We start from the raw sequence: 16,770 nt of genomic DNA, 5'->3' as shown, positions 1-16,770 counted from the left end.
TAGCCATGGAAAAGTTCATTTGATACATGCAGGAACCCAGTTATCTTCTTTTGACCATTCTCCACATTCATTACCATTAATTCAACATCTATAAGCTCACAAGAGATTTTTTTGCTGTTTTCAACTCAAATAGAATGTTTTACCTTTCCTAACCCTTCGAGGTATCTAATGTGCCAAATGCTTCTGCTTGCTTCTATGATTTAACCACCAGGATTTGCTTTTCCCCTGCTTCTGTGATCACACGGGTTTCATACTTTGCTTCCTGAAGTACAGAATTTGTACAGGAGACCTGTTGTAGCTCAGCATAGAGGACTGTCAACAGATTTTACTATGGCACAGTCTAAAGGAATCTGCCTCTCTTGGGAGCAATATTGCAGTTCTTCAATGTTGTAATCAAAAACATCCTTCTAGATATCAGTTTGCACTGTTGACCTCTCCAGCCTTCCTTCATCTCTAACATACTTGACTATAAAATAAAATAAGAAGCTTCCAGATGGTCTACTTTACTGTTCCCTTTACTTTCTTTCATTAACAGGATGGGCATATTATATAGCTGACATAGCTACTTGTTTCACTATTAAGTGGTTGTCTACATGACACTATAAACATTTAGTATACTTTCAGAATGAAATGTAAGAACTTTTGCTTCACTAGGGTGATCAGATCAAGGACTTTTCTAGTGCACGAAGAGTCACAAGGAACAGAGAAAACTATAAGCATAATGCAAAGACATGGACTTGGTTGGCATTTTCTCCATTATCACTTGTGTAAGACAAATAATCTCCAGTTACTAATTGATAAGCCATTAAGGTGTAGCCTTGAAGAGGGACAACCTGGTAAGTTATGTTGATAGTGAGTGACAGAACCCAGAATCAGGGCTGTTAGAGAAGCGGAGAGCCCACACTGATGTTTGAGGGATCTGTGAGTGTGGGGGTGCTTGTAAATCTACAGAGTGAGAGCATGTGTTTTCTCAGGTGAGCTTCAGTCTTGATAGCTGCTGAGGAGGAATAGGACTTGCCTGCCTGTACTGAAGTTTTCTGTGAATTCTGGAGGTGTCATTTGCTGATGTTAAAAGACAGCACCATGTGCAGCAATTTGTGCAGGTGTGTTCTATGTACGTATGTCCTCTGTGCATGTGTATCTGGGGTACACATGCAGCCTTGCTCCTGGTTAAACTGTGCAGAGTAAAAAGTATCAGCCACATGGTTTGTCCTGGGAAAGAGAGAGCTAAGGGTGCACCTGACTGGGCTCCTGTGGCTAGGCAGAAGAGACCCCCAGGTCCTGGAATCATAGAATCATAGAATGCTAGGGATTAGAAGGGACCTCGAAAGATCATCTAGTCCAATTCCCCTGACGGAGAAGGAACACCTAGATGAGGCTACACAGGAAGGTGTCCAGGCAGGTCTTGAATGTCTCCGGAGTAGGAGACTCCACAATCTCCCTGGGCAGCCTGCTGGAAGCAGTGCCTCAACCACAGCCTTGAATGTACTCTAGTAAATTCTGCATCAGTTCACCCACTGATGCAGTTGTAATTCCAGTTCCTGTCATCATCTACATCTCAATCAAAAATATTTATGTTCATGTAGATGATGTTGTATTGTAATGGCAGGAAAACTGACATACATTTGATGAGTGAAATGGAAAAATGTAAAAGATAATGAGATACAGTAAAACATAGTTGCACTGAAATTTCTGTGGAAATGACAAAATTATCAGATTTAAGTTGGTGATTGACACATTTGATAAAATAAGCAGCAGCTCTGCTCCATCCTAATGCATGCAAAACAAGGAATAGTCAGATGCTTCCAAAATTCAAGATCCTTTAAAATTATTTTAGTGCTTTAGTCTTTGTAGTAGAGGTTTTGCATACAGTGTTGAACAGAATAGTACTCATGTAATTTAACTGACAGCTGAGTGATTGTTTATTTAACCATTCTTGAACAGTTTCCAAGTTTTGAGAGAAAGAATTGTATATTTCTGAAGGATTATATAAATATACAAGCTGTTGATAGTCAGTTAATTAGTACTTTGGAGATGTGGCCTTAACATCTGGTAAGTTAAATTCATGATATTAGATTCTGTTGTATGAAAGGGAATGTACTATACTACATCAGCCTCTGACAATGGGTAATTATCAATAGTGCAGATATTTGATGTAGCTATTCAACAAATACATTCTTTGTGCACGTTCAAGTGAGCAACAGGTGCAACAAGCAATGAAACTGCAATTTCTGAGCAGACCATTAAGTTCGCGGAAGAACAGTACAAAAAGGCATGGATATTGCCACAAGCAAGTGTCAAAGTTGTGAAAAATACTTCATTATCAGAACAGAAAGTGATTCATACTTATATATGGACTTTTTTATATAGTTCAAAAGATATAAAATAATATATTTTAATATTACAATGAGTTCTTCCAGGAAAGTTGTCATAAGCTAAATATTAAATCTGTTTTGACTTTGCTATCTTTTTCAACAACTCTGTGTGGCCACACAATTGAAAACTGAGGTATTGCAAAGTGCCTTTTGTGAAATATCATCCAAAATTTGAGATGTCATCCTACTACAATCTAACTACATGGTTTACTCTATTAGTTATTGTAAATCCCTCTGGAGAACTATATTTTTTCACATGAGTTAATAAGGCACTGGTGACTAAAATTTTAAAAAGCTAGTAAAAAAAATAGAATCTTTATCATGGCACAGGCTATTGTCTCAGGAGTCTTGTTTAAGTGTTCTTTTGTTGTTGTTGATTTTTCAATCCTTTAATGATATCTGGAACCTACCAATGTGTAGAACAGCCAAAATAAATGAGTCCAAATTTGAAAAATTTAATGGGCAATTGTTTTATGCAGAATGATATTTCTGAATACAATATCAACTTACTTTTCTGGGTTTACTAACATATGTAAAGAAAATGTTTTCTTTAATCAGGGAAAAAATGATGTTTCTTGGTTTCTTCTGACATAGAGGTAGGACTGCAGTAAAACCAGTATGACTTGTCAGAAAAAAACAAAAAACCACGAAAGTATTCGTTTGACTTTTTTAACTGAAAAAAACAGCTTCCGCTCATGTGCAGAAAGCATTCCTGCGGCTTTGTTTACTGTCCTGCTCTCAAATGTTTAAACATAAAAAACAAAGCAAAAACAAACAAACAAACTAATAGGCAAAGGGAAATTAAGCATTGCAACAGGAGATAGATTCCATCTCTATCTGGGCCCAATTGACTCCAGGAAGAAATGCACCTGAAAACTAAAGCTTTACATAAAATTAAATAAAATATCAAAAGTCTTTGAGGTGTTTTCTTAAGCTATTTTTGCATGAGCAAGTTACAGATTCATGATCTCACTCCTATCACACGATATGAAACACATAGTGGCATTATTTGTCCATTCCTGACCTCAGTTATTGAGGATTGTCCTACAAATACTGAACAATTCTTCACTAATGTTGTTGGGCCAATACAGAGTATGATTCTGAAGTAAAACATCCACTAAAGTTCACCTTAATGTAATGTATTTGTATAGATAATTAGAATACTGGGTCTGTTCATTAACATTTCAATTCTCATTTAAATGTAAATGGTAATCTTCTTCTGTGCAAGAGTGGGTTGTTAGTGTCATTCATGAGTAATTTGTTCCTCATTAGCCATAAGAATAGATAAAAATGTAGATCAAATGTGGATAGCAGATGTATTTAAAAATGGTTACCTGTCTGGAAGGGCAATTTAAAACAAGCATTCACTGTTTTTCTGTAACATACATTTTTTATTTGGTCTTAATTCATAATTCAGAACATTTTCTATTAATTGGTTCTTTGCATTATTCATAATTAGGGTGTGAAAGTACAAAAATATTTTCTCTGAGTGACTTATGAGATGATAGAGTGTGAAATTTCAAAATACTATTTTCTGATTGGCTCAGATTAAGCTCATGTATAATGCAGAGCTCTACTTCTGGATATTCTTCAAAGTGCTAGAAGAAATATTCAGAAATAATGAAGACTGGCTATGTAATATGCTTATTTAAAAAAAAAAAAATCTAATAATCCTATTTGGACTGAAAGATGGGTTGAACAAATTTGGAAGAACAGTCCTAACTTGTTTCTAAAACTATAGCGATGTGACTTAGTAATAATAATAAAGGAAAACATCCGAAGTTTCCTTTCTGTTGGTTAGATTAGAAATCAGTCTGTGACAGGAATCTGCCACTTGAGTAGCGAAAAAAAAAAAAAAAAAAAAAAAGAAAGAAAGGAAAAAAAAACACACCGAAAAAGAGAAGTATCTTGTAATCCGTCCCATTTGTGAAAAGTGGAGAAGGAAAAGGAATTTGCAAACCATTGTTGTCACATTGAAGGTCAGTAATTAACTCTTTTCTCTAAATTAGCAGTGTTACTTCTGTACTATTTTCACTGAGGTTTTCAGCAGAAAGCTATCAATTATTTTAAGGTAATTACATCAAAAATTAATTTGACATGTGCTTGTGAGTGAAGGAGAATTAGGGAGGAAACTGGTGGAATTTGTAAGTACTAAATTAATGAATAACCACCCAAACAGTGCTAGCACAGAGCTGACAAGCAAAGCGAGGGGTAGCTGGAAAAGGGGAAGTCTGCTTAGTTGACATCACTGCTTGATTAACAAGGTTGTGGTCAAAGCTGTAGGAATCAAATGAGAGCTGCCAGTAGTCATGGTGAATTAACCCAGGAAAGAGTATGTGCCTATACAGGTATAAAAAAAATAAAATTAAATTAAAAGCCCATTAATATAAATAAGTTCTACTTCTTCATATTTTGACGTATGTACTTCCTTGAGTAGACCTTTTATCAGGAAATATAAACTACACATACCTATGTATGACTGCAAAATATCTTGTGATTTTATTAAAAAACTATGATTTTGAATCATTGCCTGTCAAAAGCACATCAAATTGCATTTTAAAATCATTCGAAGGGGATTTTTCCTCCCCTATTGACAGACAAGTTTTTTATTGTTATTGCAAATCCATTTGACAAAAGCTTTATAAAATTTATTACATAAATCTGTTGATCTAATCTGTGTTTGTTCCTGAATGAGTACTACGTAAATATTTTAAGTTTTTCCTTGTTTTCTTTGAGCAACCTGATCTAGTGGAAGGTATCCCTGCCCATTGAATTCGGGGGTTGGAACTAGATGATCTTTAAGGTCCCTTCCAAACCAAACCATTCTATGATGTTATGATCCTTATCCCAATCATTATTGCTCTCAGCTCTTAGTCTGGTAAGTACTGGACAGAAAAACTACTTTCAGACCATATGGTTAAAAAAAAAACTTTACATTCTTCCAAGTGAAAAATAAGTAATTATTATATTAAGGGTGATCAAGACACATCATATACAGTTCTCTAAATGAGAAGCCTATCACAAGTGTTTTTCACAATGGGATTTATAGTATTTTCTCTGTGCTAGAAATAACTTTTAATACCTATCACAAGAGAACATTTTTCTTCAAAGCAAAAAATTACAATGGAAGACCCTTGTAAGATTACCAAGCATATAGCGGTCTTTTTCTTCCTCTGATTCCCAAATGGTGAACTTCTAGCTTGTAACTGAAGGTACTCCTAGTAGTTCCCTAAATCCAAGAGTCTGTGACTTATCCTAAGTCCCATTTCTTTCTTCCGGTTAACACAAACAACTAATTCTTCATGCTTGATAGTCCAATGTTCCTCTCAATTGATGATGCATCACAGGCTTCACAGAATGTGTTGAAAGCAGGACTAAAAGGAACCTGAAGAGAATATGTGCAAATACTCTCTACAGTTCATTTTTTTAAACCTTCAGATATAGAGATCCACTATATTTCTGGGCAATATGTCACATCGGCCTGCAAATTTTGTTTTAATATCCGACTTGATTCTTCTTTACTGCGGTTTCAGTTCATGGCTTTCTATCCATCATAGACATGGAGGTAAAATTTTCCCCTCTTTCTTCAATGCAACAGTCTTTTGTGTGTCTGAAAGCTGTAGTAATAACCACTCTGATCTTTCTTTTGGCTAAACAATGCTAATTCATTCTTCTTTTCCAGAGTTCATACTGATCTCCACTGAACTTCCTCCAGTGAGTCCACATCCTTCTTGACAAAAAGTGCACAAAACCGAACACTGAATTCCAGCTGGTACTGTCTCAGTGCTTAGGACAGGGAACTGCTGGAGAGAGTCCAGCATAGGGCAACAAAGATGATTAAGGGAGTCGCGCATCTCCCTTATGAGGAAAGGCTGAGGGAGCTGGGTCTCTTTAGCCTGGAGGAGACTGAGGGGTGACCTCATTAATGTTTACAGATATATAAAGGGTGAGTGTCACGAGGATGCAGCCAGGCTCTTCTCGGTGGCAACCAATGATAGGACAAGGGGCAATGGGTACAAACTGGAACACAAAAGTTTCCACTTAAATTTGAGAAGAAACTTCTTCTCAGTGAGGTTGACAGAACACTGGAACAGGCTGCACAGGGAGGTTGTGGAGTCTCCTACTCTGGAGGCATTCAAGACCTGTCTGGAGGCCTTCCTGGGTAACCTCATCTAGGTGTTCCTGCTCTGACAGGGGGATTGGACTAGATGATCTTTCGAGGTTCCTTCCAATCCCTAATATTCTGTGATTCTGTGAAAGTAAAAAGAGTAACTATGTGTCTTACAGGCAAGATTTCTGTTTATATACCTTACTACGAAGTTTGCCTTTCTTGTAGCATCATGACATACTTCAGTAATAGTTTTTGGATCCACTGTAAACTCTGAGGTGTTATCAAAAGAACTGTTATTCTCTTCCTGTATTTGGTTAGAAGATTATTTCTACTTAGGTTTTCTACATTGCCTTGTCTTTACTGACTCATACTCTTTGCTTTCCTCTCAGACCATTTGCCAGGAGAAAAAAAAAAAAAAAAAAGGCTTAGGTCATTATGAATTCTGATTTTGATACTCAGTATGCTTGCAAACTATCACAACTTTTTTCATCAACTGCAAATTAACGTGTATAGTGTTTATTTCACCAGCCAAATAATTAATTGAAACAATACACATAACCAGACTCAAGATAGATCCCATGAGGTATTGCACTCAATCCCTACATTACAAGGAAGAGCTACAGGCCATAAAACATAATTGTTTTGTCTATTTTACATCTTCTTAATTTTAATATGAAAATGTCATGTCAGGTGCTGTTAAAATCACAATACATGCATCATCCTAGTTATTCTTTTTAAGTGAATCTTTTCCCCTATCACACAGAAGTTTGAATATCATTTGGCTTCAATGCACCTATATCTGGTTTTAGTTGCTTCTTACTTATTGATAATCTGACATTTCTCCGATAAGCTTCCCTAAATTTAAAAGCAGGATGCCTTTTCTATAATTACGTATTTATTCTTTTACCTTTTCAAATACAGGCATTATAATTGCTCTTTTTTAATCTTTTCTAACCCTACTTGATCCCATTAAATAGGAGAAAAATTAAAAATTTCTGAATTTTCTAACTAATAATTTAAGATTGGATCAGTGGTTTATTTTTAATAAATGCATTGAAATAGTGTAATTAACTCACATTCTTGCAATTTTAGCTTTTCACTAAATAGTGATCCTGTGGAAATCTTTATTTCAGAGCTGATCTTCTTCAGTATTTTTGTCAACTGGTGATATCCACTACCTGTAATAAATAAAGCTTCATACTTCAGAACCCTTTGTAGAACTTAGAAGTTTACAAAGATTTCCTTAGAGCTTCCTGAGCACCTACAATCACCATGTTCTTGGTGTTTGGAGGGCTTTTCTAGATCTGGTCTTGATGAGATCTGTCTGACACTTGATCTTTTTGTTAATGTTGATAATTTTTGAGGGGCAATACTTTTTTCCTTTGTCTGTCACTCAGACTTTTCAGATTGATTTAACTACTTGGAATTAACTTTTATTTGGAGTTTCTATCTTGTTTCGTCCTTTTTGAACCTCAGTAAAAGTATTTTTCAGTTGACTGTTCATTGTCTGACCAAAAAAGTAGGAGTTAGCTCTTTGGGAGTTGTAATGAGCATCCATGCAAAAATAGAGGCTTTCTCACTTGAAAAACCTGGAGACTGTAATATTCCCTAAACAGACTTTATTTAGTAGACATATCGTATTTTATTACTGTGACAAATAACTGCAAGAAATGGCCTTTTACCAAATGCTAAAAATATTTAAAGCCCCATGAGACTTAGGTAGTTAATTCCATTGCCTTTGTCTGCTCTGTGTTGACACAGTGACATCCAATTACACCTTTTCTAAGAGAAATGGTTTTCGTCATTGTTCTGGATTAAAAGCTCAGTTTTTCATAAGAGTATAAGAAATATGAAGTGCTGATTGTTCATTAGATTGCCTTTCTCTGTTCAACATTTCAGTGAAAGTGTATGATTTAGTCCAGAAGGCATTGACTCTGACATATAAACTTTTCTACTTTCAGTTGCCCATTGTGTGGGAACAGTAGTGATGTGGCAGCATTTGTCTTATTTTCACTAGGTCTTCACCTGTTTGCATTGTAATGAGGGAGAATGTTTAAAAAAATTACTTTTCTGAAATTATACTAAACAAACGTGATACCTAGACTTCTAAGTATACCAGGTAAGAATTTAGGATATCTAGAGAAGCTTAATTTCTTATTAGGAAAGAAATCATTGGTATTCACACAAAGAATACTATAGGAAAGAAGATTTTTAATGAGATATGTTTTCAGCAGGTACAAAGAGAGTAGTTGCTTTGTCTTCAGTGGAGTTATATGAATAAATACCAGCACAAACTGAAATGTAGCAACTTCCTTTTAATCAAAAGAAAAAAACTCTTTTGTTTTGACAGTGTTCAACTACTGGAACAGGTTGCTCAGGGAGGTTGTGGAGTCTCCATTCTTGGACATATTTGAAAGTCATCTCAGCTCTAGTTGGGCTTCGGCCCTTCTAATTCTCTCCCTGCATAACTTCACAGCATCCTTGTAGTCCTCCTGAGTTGCCTGCCCCTTCTTCTAAAGGTTATGATATCTCCTTTTACTCTTGAGTTCCAAGCAAAGCTCTCTGTTCAGCCAGGCTGGTCTTCCATGCTGGTTCATCTTTTAGGAGGCTGGGACAGTCTGCTCCTGTGCCTCTAAGATTTCCTTCTTAAAGAATGACCGGCTTTCCTGGACTCCTTTGCCCTTCAGGACTCCCTCCCAAGTAACTCTGCCAACCAGCCTCCTAAACAGGTTAAAGTCTGCTCTTTAGAAGTCCAAGGTAGCAGTTCTGCTGACTGCCCTCTTGACTTCTCCAAGAATAGAAAACTTGGTTGTTTCATGATTGCTATGCCCAAGGCAACCTCCAACTGTCCTTTCTGTGTTCACAAGCAACAAGTCTAGTGGGGCATCTTCCCTAGTTGGACCACTGAGCAGCTGTCTGTGTCCTAGACTGTTTCTTCTCTGCTGTGCTGTATTTCCAGCAGACATCTGATAAGCTGGAACACTGAACAAGGGCTAGTGATTGTGAGACTTTTCCCAGCTGCCTGCAGAATATTTCATCTGCCTTTTCATCCTGGTTGGATGGTCTGTAACAGTCTCCCACCATGATATCTGGCTTGTTAGACTTTCCCCTGCTCCTTACTGATAAACACTCAACCTTACCATCACCGTCAGCAAGCTCTAGACAATCAAAAAACTCCCTAACATACTGGGTTACCCCACCTCCTCCCTTGCCTATCCCTTCAGAAGATTTGACCTTTTCTAAGGAATATCCTGAGTTAAAATCATTTTGACAGATACCCTACCTCATGTATCTCAGTCAGACACTCTTTTACCTAAACATCTAGCATCTTTATAGTCCACCTGGTTTTACCTGTTGACTACTCCTCTCTGAGTCAACTAATGTCACTGTAGCTTATTGGACTGTAGTAAGATTAATATTATCAATGCTTGATCTCAGTTATGTCTGAAATGATGGTGATGCTACCAGCGAGGAGTTTTTGAACTTGCATTCCACGTGTTGATTATGCAGTTGTTAGGCCTAGCCCAGGAGATGTTATGTTTATTGGTATTTAAAAGGACTTATGTAAATTAGAGAGGATGACAGAAATATTTATGGAACTTCAACCTATGTACCCTCCATACCTTTGAAGCAAGTAATATCTTCCCTTTTTGGGTACTTTGAAAAGGTCAGGTGTCTTTTGTGGTAAAGGCACATTTTCCTGTATGAACTCTTATGAAGTGAATAGGCAAAATTGAATCATGGTTAAAACTTTCTTTAATTTTTTATATTAGAGGTGCTTTGAGACTTTGATGAAGGCCTTACTGACAGGTAGGTGTACTGTGTCAAAATAAAGCACAAATTGTTATTTTTTTATCCCTTTCCTGCTATGAGGTGCCTCTTCAGTAAAAAAAAAAATAGTTCAATATTGAGCAAAACTTCTGTTTTCAGAGAAGAATTTCAGCTAAAGAGTAAAACCTCCATATTTTATGTTAAGGGGATGAACGGTCACATCAGATAAATGAATTGTTAAATGGGTTGTGCAAAACTCTTCTGATTACTCTCTGAATTGTTAAATGGGTTGTGTGAAACTCTTCTGGTTACTCTTTTCAGTGATAATCGTATTCTTATATATGTTCAGAATCTAATCCAACTATTTAATTTGAAGTAACTTGAGTTTAAGAACTCTGAAACTGAAGAAGTTGTTACATACCTTAACTACCTGGTATTCATTTTCACCAACTTCTACTCTCTTACAATATATCTTTTTTTTTGTTTTATGTTTTTCTTTATAAAACATTTTAGGTGTTCATAATATCTTTAAATCCTGTTAACAGAGCTTAATATCTTGGTTGGAAAGATTAACAAACCGCAGGAGCTCTTTGTTTGTGTAGTGAACTTTTAAAATATCTAATATATGGTAAAGGATTGTAACAGACATCTAACAAGATATGCAGATACTGAAAAGTATAATTCTTAGGGACCCGGAGCAGAAAAAAACTCAAGCATTTTCAGTTGAGCTTATTGTTATGAGAAAAAATAACCACATTTCAACAGTCAGTCACTCACAGTTATCGCCTTTATATGAATTAGAGAAAGTTTCCATTTCCTTTATGATGAAAAATTAGGCTTATTTTTTTTCCCCACAACATAATTGTTGTTGTCATTAGGAAAACAAACAAACAAACACACAAAAAAGTTACTACTGGATCTTCATTTCCTCTTTTTTTGGCTAACAGTACTGACAATGTCTTTGAAGGACAGAAACATCAATGTTACACAAGAATACTGCCTGAGCCTCAGCCTCTAGAGAAAGGATGGAGACTCATATTTGCTGTGTATTTAACTTTACAGTTTATGCAACACATGGGTTTCTTTTCAAATAATTGGCATGCTCCCTGCTGAGTTCTAAGATCCTTTGAATTCAGTAGAAAGGTATGTAGCTCATCTGAGTTCAGTCTGGTGTTTCCTGCAGGAAACATATAATCTAATTGTGGTTTCTGTTTGTGAGGTAATTGCATTGAAGAACACATTGGGAACTGCAGCTGTACTGAAGTCTGATGAAGAAGCGAAGTGAAAAGGCAGAGTTTGGTGAAAGTGGTTAATGCATCTGCATCTGTGAACCTGAAAGAACTGGCACAAAATTTGCCTCAAAGAAATTCAAGATACTCCTTTATATTGTGTAAGTCATGGTGACATTTTAACAATTTACAATAGCTTCAGAATTGCCTTGCATAATATTAGTGCTAGCTTTGAGATGTGTCACTGATATCAGTGAAAACTTGATAGTTTATATCTGAAACAAGGCATTTGTGAACCGGGCTTCAAATTCGTTGCAACTGTGATGAAGCTGGAATGTTGTTTTCGAATAGAAATAATCATACTGCAAAAATGAGGTAACATTTGCCAAACACTGAAATGAGTACAAGCGTGTGCTTTACAATACTAGACAAGAGGAATACTTACCAAATGCAATCAGTAGCCACAGTTTTAAGAGAAAATCATCTTTTGAAATGCTGAAAGAAGCAGTACAATTTCTTAAAGTTATAAATAGTACACTTCTCAGTCTAATGGGATTTTTCTGTTGAGTATATGAACTTGATCATATGAGGAAATATTTCAGACAACAGCCCTGAGACATGAAGTACTTTAAGGCAACAATATCAAAGCAATTCCGTGCAGAAAAGCAGTCTGAGAAAGAAAATAGACATGCTTTTTCGACTGCCTTTCACTTTGTAGAAATCGTCTCAATTTTTGCAGTCATAGCAAAGACAGTGTAATGAACTACCAGATCAAAGAAGCTAAATGTAAATTGTTGCAAAAGAAAAATGAGAAAGAGAAGGCCCAGCCCAAGCATATGTGGAAGCTACCACAATCTGCCAGCCTTGAAGGCAAAACCTTACCCTCCACAGAGATCAACCTGATGTGCAGAGGAAGAGGAAAAAAAGGCTAGCCTCACTGCAAATGGTCAGTGATCTGTTTGTCCCTCATGTTGATTTTAATAAACATGAATCTGACTCTTCTATTAGGAAAGCTTGTCTTCTTTTGAACTTCTATGACTAGTTCACTTTTACTGGCAGACCCTAGAACTTAGCAAGCTTAACACAGGAGCAGCTGTGGTTAGACCTCCACTGTATTCTGATGCAATGTATTTGGAAGGTGTGAGACAAGCGGAGGAACTTCTGGAAAAAAATCTGGGGCAACATGTCTCATCATATGCCTATTGCTTTGCTAAAAAAAAAAAAAATATTACTATATGTAGACTTGATTTTATTTAAACAGAAAAGACAGACCAGGAGGGCCAAGTGTGAGGTGAAGAAGTCCAGCACCTATAACTCTACAAATGGTACATTTTGGGCAATTTCTCAAATTAAGCTGATCTACTATAAGTTTACAGTTCTTGTATGATGAGCTGAGTAATTTGAGTAACAGTGAAGTGAATTATGTGCCACAACTGAATAGATGTATTTATCACTTATGGAATTAGAGATCTCTGGCATGAGAATATTTGCAGACTAACAAACTAGGTCAGTTTTAAGCTTTAAAACTGAAGTCTTATGAACAACACACTCATGCCATTCTTACACATTATTGATCATCATTACTACATATAAAAAATGTAGTATTTAAAATATATGTTCTAAATTATCTTTGAGTATAAAATACCATGGAGATGATGCTATGTATTTAGCCATGATGGCTGCAGTTCTTGATGTTCCTTAGCTGCAGAGATCTGAGTGGTAAGATTTCAGAGATTTTTGATGAGAGAAGTCAGAAAAAAGAGCTTACCTCTTTCTTCTGTCATATGTCAGATATTTTTATGTTATTACTGTCCTTTCCAGAAGTAGAGTCTGCTTATCTGCTTGTTTGGTTTGCTTTTATCTTGCCAACTATTCTTCCAGCACGTTCAGCAGGATGTTCTGCCTATTTGCACTCCCTTATGTGGTTTTGTCTAACAACTTTTGTTACTTGAATACCTCCTTGATGCATTCACCTTATCTAAAATTTTGTCTGGCTGTGCAATCACAGCATTACAAAATACTTACATGCTATTTTTAGATACATAATTTTAGTATGCTTGTGTTCAGATTGAAGGCAAGTTTATATTAATTATGTCCTGATCAGTATATTTATAATTTATAGATGCCATAGGATTTGGCAAGGTATGATTGGAATAAAGCTTTTCCATTTGTAGGAATAAAAGGTCTCTTCAAGAATATTTGGACACTTATAGTTGTTATAACCATATTACATATAGAACTTTCAAGGAAGTTTTAAATGGTATAAGAATTCAGTATAAAGAAATCCCCTATATGTGCAATATTCAAAATATCAAGAGTATTTTTTTTAAATTTATCTTTAAGGCAGAAGGGAGAGGATTTCTATAAGCTGTAATAAAGCTCAGTTTTTTCCAGTATGTCTACATTTCTGAAGATAATCTTGTTAATGCTAGATATGTCTGTGTGGTTTCTCTAATGTTAATATTTTCCTAGTTGTGCTGAGAATTGTCACATAGTCAGTTAACCATGTTGCACTTAAGGTGCTCACAGGTGGTTTATGAATAAATAAATTTCTAATTAGAAATCAAGAATGTCTTCAACAACATCTTCCTTGGATATCAAGCCTTCCATCAACTAAAATAGTTCCTGAAATTTGTATTTTGGTGGGGTTTATTGTTTATTTTTTTCTCCTAGCAGCAATAAAGACCAAAGTTTTGGAGAGCAGGGTTTTGATTTTGTCTTTTTTTTTTTTTAAGCGGTGTGTGTCTGTGGATATCCTCATACACATGCACCAGACATTTTGAAGGCTGGTATCTTATGATAAATTGCAGAATCATAAAGACAATTACTTCAACAACTCCTGAGTAAGCAGCTCTTCCTTCTTTGTCGAGTTTCAGTTACAAATTCTTCGTTAGCACAAAAAGCTTGAAGAAAACATTTTCTTATGAGAGTGTTTGTATGGGTACAAAGCAGTCACCATTATTTCTTTTTCTTTACATTGAACTCTAAGCTTCATTATCTTTTTTATTCTAGGTTTGCATTAATACTCTGAAATTGTTCTTATTATGATGAAAGACCGTTGTTGTTTGTTTTTTTTTTTTTTTTTTGTAGTACTATGGCTGCCTGGAAGATCGCATTAGTTGTTTCAGTCTTTAGGAATATTAAGAAGTCATAGCAAGACAGAAGGTTAGAGAAAACTTTGGTGAATTAAATGTTAATATTTCCTCACCATGAAGAGCCAGATGTGTAAAATTACTTTTTTGAGACTAAATGAGAAAATAAATACTGTTAGTTAGTAGTATAGGTCTTTAAGTAAATGTTTAAGTTCAAGATGCTCTCTGAAAAACACTGATCTAGCTACCTTAGCTTCCATGGCCCTGCGTCAGTGAGTGTTATGTGGATTTCACATTGTGGTACAGAAAGGAGCTTATGCCATGTTTCTGCTCTCCCTACTTTTGTCTCAGGTCCTTCACTGCTTCTCGTGAAGCTTTTACATGGAGATGCAAAATTGAGGGCAATTAGTAGAGGCACTGAGAAAGAGACTGTATTACTATTTCTGACTTGTGTGTGTTCAGTAGATGAGTATTTCAAAAAAGTAATTGTTCAATGACTGTTTTAAAAGAGCTTAACAAGATATTTAATGGCACTTGGGTAGGTAATTTTTAAGTTTCTTAGAAAAAAAAAAAAAGTCAGTCTTAGTTTTTAAGCCATTGGTATAGGTAACGCGAATATAGCATTTTTTTTTTTTTTTATCATAGCATGTTTGTTTTTGTTTTCTGGAAACTTCCATACATACAATTAACACCTGTCAAATTTATCACCTTTAAAACACAGTGGGAAAAGCCATTTCCATGCTTTGAAGTCCCAGCAGATTTTTCATAAAATGTTAGTGTTGTTTTGGTTTAAGTAATGAAAGTTTTTTATGACTAGTTGGATTATGCTTTTTAAAGGCTGAGTTGCAAAACTGTAATGAACAACACAACATGTTTAGTCTGATTCAAAGGCTAATGAAGTCAAGAAAATTGGTAAGTAGTGAATCTCAGGTGCATTATTTATGCTTTATATTGTATAGATTATCATATTGTTGAACCTCTCAGACCAACTTTTTTGTTATGCTAGAACAATGAGCTGTTGTAATAGGATTGAATACTAGTGACTTGTATCTATGATACATTTTTAAATTTTTGTCCTTTATACCACGGAACATGCTGTCTTTCACCTCAACACACCAAAGGTTTTAATTTTGGAGAGTTGGGCTGCTGGAGGTTTTGCCAAGGGTGGTGATTTCATGTCTGTAATGCTGAGGAATGTTTGATAGCTCACTCTGAGAAGATCTCAATTCTCTGAATCTGGTAGGTATCACGTTGTCTCTAAGTCTAAACAGATACCTTTTTTTTTTTTTTTTTCTTCCCTGTAATCACATAGATAGCCACTTTCAGAAACCTTACATGTCAGAACAAGTGCAGTGCATGTAATCTCAGAGTAAAGATTCAATACCTTTGGTGCTGTCGTTCCATGTAACAGATCTGTTTTATGACACCATTACTTCTCTAATGCTTTCTCTCTTTCCTGATGGAGGTAAAAGCCTTTCAGTATGTTTCTTGCATAGAAAAACAGGTAGATCCTAAGACCAGAGCACAACCGGCTCTTAATTCTAGCAGTGCATGTAACTGCTGATTTGCATTAGGATGGTTAAAACAATTTGGTTCTCCCTGAGGGCAAGGTGTTGACTGAAGCCTTCCAGGAGTTCCTCAGATATAACTCGGGCTCCCTTGGACAAGAATAGGGTTGCTATTTAAAAAATTATCTTGACAAACACAGTATACATTTATTTGATAACTTTATGTTAAAGAACCATATTCTACTTTTTATCTGTCAATAGCCCGCTTAATGATTGATGACAAGAGGAAAAAAAGAACAACAGCAGCAACAACAAAAATGAGAACTTTTCTACTCAGAGAAGGCTTAGAAGGTTTGAATCTTTCTTGATTCTTGACTCAGGTACAGCTGGCACATCCAGAAACTCAATAACCATTCACTAAAGGACAAGTGAGGTCTTTTTAAAGTCATGTAGGAACATCAAGCAGGGGACAGCCATAGTTTGTGGAGATATATCATTATTTCGATGAACAGTTTCCCACAAGGCTACAGAGGTGATAGTGAGGAAGATATGAACTGTGTGATCTGCTTCTTTTCTGTCTATGGGAGCTTCCAGCAATGTCTGCTTCATGAGGAACAGCAAGTAAGGTCAATCACTAGAAAATAATTCTAATAACATCTGAAGTGAAAGGAGCAACTGTGTATG

General features: G+C 35.8%; 1 long non-coding RNA gene across 1 annotated transcript in view; it reads left to right on the top strand.

Moving 5' to 3' along the window:
• LOC139827398 (uncharacterized) overlaps positions 1–14,336 on the top strand; it is a 56,873-nt gene extending 42,537 nt beyond the window's left edge. Inside the window, exons 4-5 of the long non-coding RNA XR_011737930.1 lie at positions 11,477–11,647; positions 14,222–14,336. This is a non-coding gene — a long non-coding RNA (uncharacterized lncRNA). The remainder of the gene's footprint in view (positions 1–11,476; positions 11,648–14,221) is intronic.
• The last annotated feature ends 2,434 nt before the right edge of the window (positions 14,337–16,770 follow it).

The sequence above is a fragment of the Patagioenas fasciata genome, chromosome 2 (genome assembly GCF_037038585.1).
Source record: "Patagioenas fasciata isolate bPatFas1 chromosome 2, bPatFas1.hap1, whole genome shotgun sequence".
NCBI classification, from domain to species: Eukaryota; Metazoa; Chordata; class Aves; order Columbiformes; family Columbidae; genus Patagioenas; species Patagioenas fasciata.
This window is presented reverse-complemented; position numbering and strand designations above follow the sequence as displayed.